We start from the raw sequence: 11,698 nt of genomic DNA on the forward strand, positions 1-11,698 counted from the left end.
CCAAGCTGCTGGAAGCAGCCAGATTACATTAAAATTGCATTGACACTGTGTCAGGCTACGGCTAGGCTACGGTGAAATACAGACTTTCGAAAGACATCTCCTTGAAGAGGACATTAGAGAATTCAAATAGGCTCCTCAAACTTATTAAACTTAACCTTTATTATAATTTTACAGTTCATTTTACAACAAAACTATGAAGGCAGGTCCACAAAGCTGCAAGATAAGAGAGTACCGGTGTGTTCAAAGTATTAGTGTCAGGACCTTGCCAGTTTTAGATGATGACACATCATTGTGCGCCAAGCTGGAAGAAGATTACATTAAAATGGCCAATCGATCTCAGTCTTCCTCTCTATGAAATTCGAGAGGTTGGTATAAGCTACATAGAAGGCCGAAAATGATGCTGACAATGATGGATGTGAGTAGTCTATTTTTTGTGTGTGTGTGTGTATGTATGTGTGTGTGTGTGTGCGTGCGTGCGTGCGTGCGTGCGTGCGTGCGTGCGTGCCTGCGTGCGTGCGTGCGTGCGTGTGCACGTCCATGCATGTACGTACATGCTGGGGAGTGCCTATGTGTTTATACTGTAAGCATAGTGCTTACTGTAAGGGTGTGTGCGTAAGTGTGCGTGTTTGTGCACGTAGTGTATGCACGCTGCCTGTTACCCATTAATTCACACCCAGCCCCACTTGAAAGGCTCTGCTGCTGCTGTTCTATGTGAAATTGTGCTGTAAAAAAAAGTGAAAAGGCCATTCCAGGTCACCGACGGAAATGAGAATGACCTCCTCAGGGAAGAGGAAAGGGAGGGGCGCAGATTAAAGACCGACTTTATCTGAAAGCTGGAAACTGGACTGGAACCAAAAAAAACAGGCCGGGCATTTCCTGTGACAACATTAGCCATCTTTTACTGGCTATTTAGACCACAACAGCCAAAATCAATAGTTACAGTAAATCAGATTCGGAGAGGTCCGTTGTAGTGGCATGAGGACTGATACCACTACATTGTGGGGTGGACGGACCACACCAAAATCAACAGTAGTCCACCGGGCAAATGCCTTGTATGCCTTATGGCCAATCCAGTCATGTCTGGTCCCCACTCTCTCTAGTCTCTTTCCAAGCCATTTCAAACCTACTTTGGCTTTTGGAGAGAGCAAATCATGCTGACAGATAAGGCCTTCCATCAGAATGAAGAGAGGAGAGGGAGAAGAGGAAGAAGAAGCAGCACATCCTTGAGTGGATTAGAAAAGTAGACCTCCCACAGACAACATTCTTAGACCGAATCCCGTTTCTAATTTCTACCCCTACCCCTACGCCGTCCCCTTACCCCTTCCCCTCTGTCTGAACTTGAATTGGGACGGCCCTAGCCCTTCACGGGAATGCCCAAAACGAAAGGCGTCTGAGGGGTGAAATGGGATTCAGCCTCAGCCTTAAAGGGACACTGTGGGAGATTTTTAGTTGTTTATTTCCAGAATTCACGCTGCCCATTCACTAATGTTTCCTTTTTCATGAATACTTACCACCAACATCAAATTCTAAGTATTCATTATGACTGGGAAAATTGCACTTTTCATATATGAAAAGGGTGATCTCCTCCATGGTTCGCCATTTTGAATTTCCAAAAATAGCAAAATATTTGTTTATTACTTAGAAAACTTTCATGTAAAGATCAAATTTGGCATAGCTGCAGTACCCTTTTTGACCATTTCCTGCACAGTGTCCCTTTAAAGGAAAACTATGGCAGGATTTGGCATCACTCAGACCAGTGCAGAAATTTACGGCCAATGATGTCTACTACGATATCTGTGACTGGAAACTGAAAATGCTGGATCATGTACTGTATATGAAGCATGCTCCTCCTATTCATGCCTGTAAAGGAGTAAATGTCCGAACTCATGGGTCATGTCAAGGAAATGGCAAAATATAAATGTTAAAAACAAATGTACTGATATTTTAAATGTTTTGATTAAAATACACGGTAGTATGAAAAGTATGAATATAAATCCTATTACATTTTTGAAATACATTATTATTATTATTATATTTTGCTGTGATGGTGCTATTAAATGGTGCTATAAAATGATGGTGCTATTAATAACTATTCTCAAAAAAGGTCAAATTTGTGAATGGGCAGCTTACAGTACATTTTGATATTTAGACTACTAAGGAAATTACACAGTTGTCCTTTTAGACATCCGAGCAAGCTCACTCCTGTATGGAAGAGAGGAAGGAGGAAGAGAAATAAACAAAGACTATTGAGAACAGAGACACCAAAGCCATAAACAACACATGATCTCCAAGGCCTCATTTTTTTTGGCACCTCTGGTGTACCGTAAGCCGTTATTTTCTACAATTGAATTCCCTTGAAGCCCTGAAGGCACTTGGTTTGGGTTTTTTTTTGGCCCAAAAGGCACATAGCACAAATTCCAGGGGCTTTTGTGGTCCCAGTCTGAGTGTGTTGGCTGGGTTGGTTGTTTGGTCCCACCCAGGTCCTCTGCAGGAACGGTTCTAGTCTATTCGGTGCCCTAGGCGAGCACCTCTCTTTCCTTTTGGCGAAATTAGACAGGGGCACCTGTAAGCATGTTGTCATAGACCTGATCCAGCACAGCTGGTCTAGTACTTATACATTTGACCTGAGTGCTCATGGTGAGTAGTCATTGTCGATGTAAAGTTTAATGCTTTATTTCGCTTAATATTCTAATTTTCTGGAACTTGGTGCCCCTAAGACATAGGCGCCCTAGGCGGCCACCTTTCCTGCCTATGCCCAGCGCCGGCACTGGTCCTCTGCTATGGTTTCAGAGCTCAGCTGACCCGACCTCAATGCCTGTGGCTAAGAGGACACCCTGTGCTGTGCTGTGCTGTGCTGTGCTGTGCTGGGGTGCATTTCTGGAAACCATAGTTGTTAACTACATTAGGTACTTTGTTGTTTGCAATGTAATTTCCCATTGGCAATTACCCAAGTTGCTAACCGGCTAACAACTACGCTTTCGAGAAATGCACCCCTGGCTTGGGTTGTGTTGTGTTGGGTAGGGGCTTGGGCAGGCAGTGCAGTGCATGCAACAATGGGAGGCCTATACCGCACGGTCCAGTGAAGAGGGCCACAGGGAACATTGCACTCTCTCTCGCCCATGGATGCACCACTGCTATTTCCACAACCCAGCGACCCAGTTTGCAGTGCACTCAGGCTGGCAGGCAGGCAGGCAGGCATGCGGCAGAGCAGGGAGGGAGACAGGCAGGCAGGCAGGCAGGGAGGGAGACAGGCAGGCAGGCAGGCAGGGAGGGAGACAGGCAGGCAGGCAGGCAGGGAGGGAGACAGGCAGGCAGGCAGGCAGGGAGGGAGACAGGCAGGCAGGCAGGCAGGGGGTAGGGAGGGAGACAGACATGCATGCGGCAGAGCAGGGAGGGAGACAGGCAGGCAGGAAGGCAGGGAGGGAGACAGGCAGGCAGGCAGGCAGGCAGGGGGTAGGTAGGGAGGGAGACAGGCAGGCAGGCAGGCAGGGGGGAGGGAGGGAGGGAGACAGGCAGGCAGGCAGGCAGGGGGTAGGGAGGGAGACAGACAGGCAGGCAGGCAGGGGGTAGGGAGGGAGACAGACAGGCAGGCAGGCAGGGGGTAGGGAGGGAGACAGACAGGCAGGCAGGCAGGCAGGGAGGGAGACAGGCAGGGGGTAGGGAGGGAGACAGACAGGCAGGCAGGCAGGCAGGGGGTAGGGAGGGAGACAGACAGGGGGTAGGGAGACAGGCAGGCAGGCAGGCAGGGGGTAGGGAGGGAGACAGACAGGCAGGCAGGCAGGCAGGGGGTAGGGAGACAGGCAGGCAGGCAGGCAGGCAGGGGGTAGGGAGGGAGACAGACAGGCAGGCAGACAGGGAGGGAGGGAGGGAGACAGGCAGGGGGTAGGGAGACAGGCAGGGAGGCAGGCAGGCAGGCAGGCAGGGGGTAGGGAGGGAGACAGACAGGCAGGCAGGCAGACAGGCAGGCAGGGGGTAGGGAGGGAGGCAGGCAGGCAGACAGGCAGGGAAGGTGACAGGTAGGGAGATAGGTAGACAGGTAGGGAGATAGGTAGACAGGTAGGGATGGAGACAGGGAGGCAAGGGAAGCTGGCAGAGAGGCAGGCAGGCATGCAGGAGGGCAGGGAGGGAGGGAGACAGGCAGGGAGGGAGGGAGGGAGATAGGCAGGTAGACAGGCAGGCAGACAGGGAGGCAGGCATGGGGAGGGCAGGGAGGCAGGAATGGGGAGGGCAGGGAGGGAGGGAGACAGGCAGGCAGGCAGACAGGGAGGGAGGCAGGCAGGGAGGGAGACAAGCAGTGGAGGCAGGAAGGAAGGCAAGGAGAAAGGCGGGCAGACAGGGAGGTAGGCAGGCAGACAAGAGGGCAGGGAGGGGGGAAGACAGGCAGGCAGGCAGACAGGGAGGGAGACAGGCAGGGAGATAGGCAGAAAGACACAGAGAGGGAGGGAGGCAGGCAGGTAGGCAGGCAGGGAGACAGACAGGGAAGCAGGGAGGGAGGGAGACAAGCAGGCAGGCAGGGAGGGAGGCAGGCAGGGAGGGAGGCAGGCAGACAGGCGGGCAGGGACCAGCAGGCATCACAGCAGCACCCTCAATGACCTCCTGCCTCATCAGTCTCACTGGATTTAACTGAACCTCCAGACAGGGTTGCATGGGTGCCGCGGTCCGCTAAGGGGGAAGCGCATTACAGATTCTAAGGGCCCAAGCACTGACACCACTGACAGAGACCCTTAAGGGGGGCCCAAAATATGAATCTTTCATGGGGCCCAAAATTTCTGGCGGCGCCTCTGCAGGGGTGAGCAGAACAGGTATAGCAAAGTTTAATATAAGTCACCATAGCATTCACTTATATTTGTTACAACAGAACAATTGTACAGTATCATCCATGCCAAGGTGCAGGACAACATTTTGTCATGTTCATGGTTAATTTCATAGCACAGGCTGTACATTATGCAGGTTATGCAATGAAAAGTTATTCAGCGTATTTCAGAGTTCAGAGTTATTTCAAATTGGGCACACCCTTAACTGGAGGCCAAAGACCATTAGGTGTCAATCCTGGGTTCATAATGTTAAAAACCCTGCTTGGTTTGTCTCATAGAAATGGGGTTGTCTTCAGTGCAGGGGACTGCACTCAGTAACTGACTTACTGCCTTATCTCTCTCTCTCTCTCTCTCTCTCTCTCTCTCTCTCTCTCTCTCTCTCTCTCTCTCTCTCTCTCTCTCTCTCTCTCTCTCTCTCTCTCTCTCTCTCTCCCCCCCCCATTTGTGGCTGGGTACTTGAGTCAACTGTATAGTTGAAATATTGTGCTGTATGTTAATACATGTTGATAGATTGATTGCTTGATTGATTCCTTGATTTAAAATGTGTCCACCATTTTTGACTTCTGCATTTTATTATTGGAAATGACTGTTCTAAGGTCCCATCACACATGTGTGAATTCTTGGCATTCAAATGTTTTGAGAACATACTTTTTAGACCCATATAAAATGCTTTTGCAACGCAATGCAATGGAATGCTCAATATATATATATTTTAAATTTCCCAAAATTCTACAAAATGGAGATACACCGTTTTGCAACAAAACTCTTATTACAACACTAGCTCATGCTATTACATAGCTATCCCACCATTTGCCTCTTTGTACCTAATGAGGTATATAGACTGTGTTGCTACTGAAAAACATTAAAGGGACACTGTGTGAGATTTTTAGTTGTTTATTTCCAGAATTCATGCTGTCCATTCACTAATGTTACCTTTTTCATGAATACTTCACACCACCATCAAATTCTAAGTATTCATTATGACTGCAAAAATTGCACTTTTCATACATGAAAAGGGGGATCTTCTCCATGGTCCGCCATTTTGAATTTCTAAAAATAGCCATTTTTAGCTGCAAAAATGACTGTACTTGGACCATACTAGAAAATATTTGTTTATTATTTAGCAAACTTTCATGCAAAAATCAAATTTGGCAATAGGCAGTCCAGTTTCAATGAGCAGCATAGTTGCAGTACCTTTTTTGACCATTTCCTGCACAGTGTCCCTTTAAAAACAGTAAAACCCAACAAAATCATCCCACCACAAATGTGATACTATCAGCTGACTCTTTGCTGATTGAAAGACAAGTACACTAGTCTGCTGTTTACTCAGATAAGTTCCCTGTGTTGGAAGGAAAACACGTTTCTTTTTTTACTCTTTTATTTTTCACATCTCTGTACAGTATCTAGGCCACTGGACGCCACTTGTCCTACTTGAAATGCACTGAATCGTGAAATGCATTGAAGGTATCTGACGTCATACGGCGCCTGACATCACAAAGGCATTGAATTGTAAAAATGTATTGAAGGTGTGTGACGTCACATGAAGAGGGTCCACTGACAGCTGTGTTTCTGCCTCCCAGCAGGGGTGTCAGCCATGGAACTCTCTATACTGCCCTCTGGTGTAGTCTCAGCATGACTCATCACACACACACACATACACAGGCGCACACAAACATACACATGCAGACACACACTCACTCACACACAGACGCGTGTGCACACACTCACTCACTCACACACACACACAAACGCACGCACGCACGCACGCACGCGCGCGCACGCACACGCACGCACACGCACGCACAAGTCAGTTTTAAATGTTAACCCTTTAGAGGGCAAATGACTATATACTATTTGATAACTTACGATTACTTCCACACCTATTACAAATGCTCCTGCCATGCATCTCTACAAGGGTGTCCAACCAAGTGTGTCATGTCAAATTAATCAGAAGAAATCAGGCTTTCACAAAGACAGTGACATCAATCATCTGTGGCCTGGAGCCTGTCAAACTTTTTTTTTTCAATTGGAAGTTGACATTTGTGTGCCAAGTATAAAGGGTTACATTTCTGATATATACAAGTTTGAAAATAAGGGACATCAATGGTCTTTTAGAGACTTGAAGAGACCAGAGCATGGACTCTTGGCAATGGCAGGTACAATTGTCGAGCGAATAGATCCAGGTTAAATATGGTGCAGGTTTTGGTCGCACACGGCTCAACAAACGACCTATTAAAATAACTGGGCTGGGGTGCATTTCTCAAAGTTATAGTTGCTAACTATGTTAGCTACTTTGTTGTTTGCAATGAAATTCCCCATTGACAACTATCCAAGTTGCTAACTGACTAACAACTACGCTTTCGAGAAACGCACCCCTGGCGAGCTACAGTAAAACTGGGGCAACTGATCACACGTTTCTATTATGGTGAAACTTCAAACAGGACCACCACATGCACATGTGGCAGTTCAATTGCCTTTGATCATGCCATAGGTTTTTTTTTTTTAAAGTCTCTGAACATTAATAATTTACCTTCAACTTCAAAATGTAGGCTAGATTTGCCACATTTATAGACCTAAAACATTACCATAACAAAGACCTGAATTTCAAAACAAATTCAAAACAGCAACTTCATGCTTACACCTCACATCTGGGACCTGGCAAACGTATTCAAAAATATCTATGAATAAGACTGTGGAAATAACACACAAACAAAACATATCCATGGTAAAATTTTAAAATTAATTTATTATATTTCTTTGCCATAGAATTCATTTTTTGTTCAAGGTTAACATACAGCCATTCATATACAGAACAAAAGCTTTTTTTATAACTCATAAATGTACACTCTTTATTGTTACCAACAGTAGAGAAAAAAATACTTCCCTCTCTCGTTTTTTTTTTCTTTTTTGTTTTTGTAAAGTACATCTCTCCCTTCCACTCTTTCCTGCATCTGCAATTTTCCTTTTTTTCCACAGGATGGAGTGAACGGGCCCTTTGACCTTCCAAAAACAGGCCACACTGGACTCGCCACCAAAACCACCGTTTTCCTTCCACACATATAAACAAGGAACAGTGGCTAAACTGCAGAGGCTGGATGACAAAAACACCACCATTCCTCCTCCTCCTCCTTCGCACTACCGGTCTGCGTCTTCCACCCTTATACAACAACATAACTCCATTTGGGGACACAGCCTTCTTGTCAATTTGAAACCGAAAAACAATACCCAACATATTGTTTTTTTTTCTTTTTCTTTTTACAATCAGCAATCAGTGCATTATGACAGAAGCATAGTGCGTCCTTAACATGGGTGAGGTTACTGGCAACTGGAATAATAAAAAAAAGAAAAGAAATTAAAAAAAGACAAACGAAATGTGAAAATTCTGCAGGAGCACAAACAAAGGGGCTTGATTCCTGCAGCATGAACAGAGCAGTGCAGTGCTGAAGCAGACAGGGGTGCATTTCCCGAAAGCGCAGTTTCTAACTACAGTAGCTACTTTGTTGGTTGCAATGCAATATCCCATTGGCAACTACCCAAGTTGTTAACTGCTAACAACTACGCTTTCGAGAAATGCACCCCGGAATTGTGCTGCCACTTGGTTGTTGGTTTTGTAGAGTGCCTGGATGATGGTGACAACAATCGTTCAAACAGTGTGTGTCTGTGTGCGTGTGTGTGTGTGTGTGTGTTTTGCGGATTAATAGGACTGGTGGATGTGGCATAGATTTTTTTTTAAATCCAGCTGGGAAGCCTCCTTCTAGAATGAGATGAAGGCGAGACTGTGATATCAATGGTGTAATTACACTGGGAGCACTCGAAACCATAGAAACCAGGTACGTATATACGTATGTCTTTGGCCTCCGGAAACAAGAAATATTGATTCTCTTTGTTCCATTACTTGCTTTCACACATACAAAATTCACCACAAACCATCCGTGTTTCTCCACGCCTTCCCACCCACAGTAAACACAGACTATAGGTTCATGTTAAATGAGTAGGTAGCCTGGTAAAGGATATTAAGCAGCAGCGTTAAACCAATGAGACAGTATGATGATGATTCTGCAGGTGAGTAGACTAGCGCTCTTGAGGGATTTAGCAACCCCTAGTGGCTGTGTTGAGGAACAGCCACACTGAGGAGTCACCAGTATTCCATCTCGGGGAGGACACTGAGTGAGAAGACAAGATGCCACAGAAGGAAGCGCAGTAAAGTGTTGAATTTTACACTGCTGACTCCTCCAAATAATATGAACTGCAGACTTCATTACTGTTATTATGACACAGGAGCTGGGGTCTCAATTTTAGCCATAGTTTAAAAACCACATGTATCACACAGTGTATATGCTGTGTTTGTGTGTGTGTGTGTCTGTGTGTGTGTGTGTGTGTGTGTGTGTGTTTGTGTGTGTGTGTGTCTGTGTACAAAAAGAAACTAATTTAAGGAGAGAGGCAGTCAAAGCTGATTGTAAGAACTGCTTCTTCAGATGCGAGTGCAAAGCAAGTAGACGACAAAGGGGAAAAGGCCGGGATTCAAACCTTCATGCCTTGACTGGAACATTTTAGAGGTATCTTGAGTTCACAAAGAACATGATTAGAAAAAAACTAGAAGGCTGGAGCGGCAAGGGTGAACATAATTATAAACAAACAATGATTAAAAAAACAAAAGCTGCCTTGTTTCGCAAGAAAAAAGTTAAAATCACAACCAAAAGTTCGGAATATATTCATCTTTTACATAGCGTCACCGCAAATCTATAATAAAATAATATTAAAAAAATAAAAAGGTATACTCATTTTGGTATACAAAACGAAGAAAAAAACCGATATGGAAGTGGTTTCATATCTCGATATCATATCATAATAGGCCCCCATGATAATATCTATATATAGACACAGTGCCATTCATTTCATTGTTGTAGTATAATAAAAACGTCATTTGATATCCCATCAACCCCCCCATTATATTTCAGTCATAATGCAACCTGTGCAGGGATGAAGTGCTAAAAGGATCCCTTGATATCCTAACATTCCCTGCCAGCAAGCTCTAGTGCCAATGACCCTGTCATTCAATGGAACAATAGACATGTATATGGGCGGGGTGTGTGTGCAGGTGTGTGCGTGTGCGTGTGCGTGTGTATGTCTTGGGAGTATTAAATGGTGTAATTCTAGGAGATGTGGAGTGGGGCGAAACACAAACACAATCAAGCGCGCCACGCACATGTAATGTGATGTGATGGACAATAGCCGGTGACTCTGTCCAGGTGCTCTGTGTGGCTTCACACAATGCGCACGTGCGCGCGCGCGCGTGTGTGTGTGTGTGTGTGTGTGTGTGTGTTTGTTAGCATTATGTGTGTGTATGTTTGCATGTACCTGTGTGCATATGTGTGTGGGGGTATATGCCTTTGACTTTGTACTGTATGTGTGTGTGCACGTGCTCGAGCATGTGTTTGTGTGCACACACACACATCCATCTGTCACTCCGTGAGCAGTGTGCAGCCATGAGATCACCCCTTTGATATCCTCTGATTCAGTGCAGGGCACCTGGCGTCTGCCCTCTCCCCTGGGGCGACTCTGATCGGCCTATGAAACGCCACGGAACAAGAGAGACACCATCCAGACGACCCTGCCCCCCCCCCCCCCCCCATTTGCTACCCACACCACCCCCCAACTAAGAGGAGGCCACCTGGGGGATAGAGTCTAAACGTGTTTGGCTTGTATGTAGGCCTTGAAGACGCTTTGGGGGAAATGTGATCCCATTATTAGAGACGTTTGGTGCGTTCAGGATGGAGGAGGGGGTGGGGGAGGCGGCATGCACAACATCAAGCCTGGATATGGACATTATCATAGCAGTAAACAATCAATGTAAAAAAAGGGAAAAAAAGAAATAAAACTTAAAAAAATGAAGTGCATACATTTTTCGGGAACATTATTTGTTGCGTGTACTGTAGCATGGCGATGCTTAGAGAGGTGATAAGCATGATGGAGTGCTTTTGGCTGATAAGGGCTAGCGTTGCTGTGTGTGTGTGTGTGTGTGTGTGTGTGTGTGTGTGTGTGTGTGTGTGTGTGTGTGTGTGTGTGTGTGTGTGTGTGTGTGTGTGTGTGTGTGTGTGTGTGTGTGTGTGCTTGAAGCAGCAGGTCAGTTCCCCCTTCACACACAGATGTCTCTGACAGCACCTTTGAGTCCACCGTGGTACACCCACATTCAGTTTTGTTTTGTTTTTGTTTTTTTCTTAGCTCACAGGTTCTCTTCTACATTGAGTGGCATACAGTTTTTGTTTTTCTCTTTAAACCAGTCCTTCCCTTTCACACTTAGGAGTAGCAATAAATTAGATACAGAATTATAATCACAAGGACATCGACGACAGCAAAACAGCACAAGTAATAAAAAAATACATATATAAAACCAAAAATACAAAAACAGACAAAAACTCATCGTGTCCAAAAAATGTGGACATTTGGAGTGGACCAGAGACAATAGCGCCCACCCATAAGAACCACCCCCCATCACCTTCCATTTTGATTCTTTGAACTCATTCTGCTTTTTTCGCTGTCGTGTTATTTTTTTTTGTTTTTCCCTTGGTTATGCGTCACTCAGATCCCCCATGAAGATGGCCGGTAGCCAAAAACACAAAGGCTTGTTCAATAATTTATGCTGTGGACTGCAGCTGGCAGACAGAACCGTTGAGTGGACAACTACACACAGAATAGGCTGTACAGCAACGTAATTATTTTGACACACATTTGAAAAAAAGAAAAAAAAAAAAAGAGAAAGAAACAGCAATCATGTCAAACTCAGATCAAAAGTGGCACAAGCGCAGTTAAAAGCAAATAAGTGGCCCATTCCAACGTTTGACCTGGTGCTCTCTTCTGGCAGACAATTGAGCTCGATAGGAATC

This window comes from Engraulis encrasicolus, chromosome 1 (assembly GCF_034702125.1).
Source record: "Engraulis encrasicolus isolate BLACKSEA-1 chromosome 1, IST_EnEncr_1.0, whole genome shotgun sequence".
NCBI lineage: Eukaryota > Metazoa > Chordata > Actinopteri > Clupeiformes > Engraulidae > Engraulis > Engraulis encrasicolus.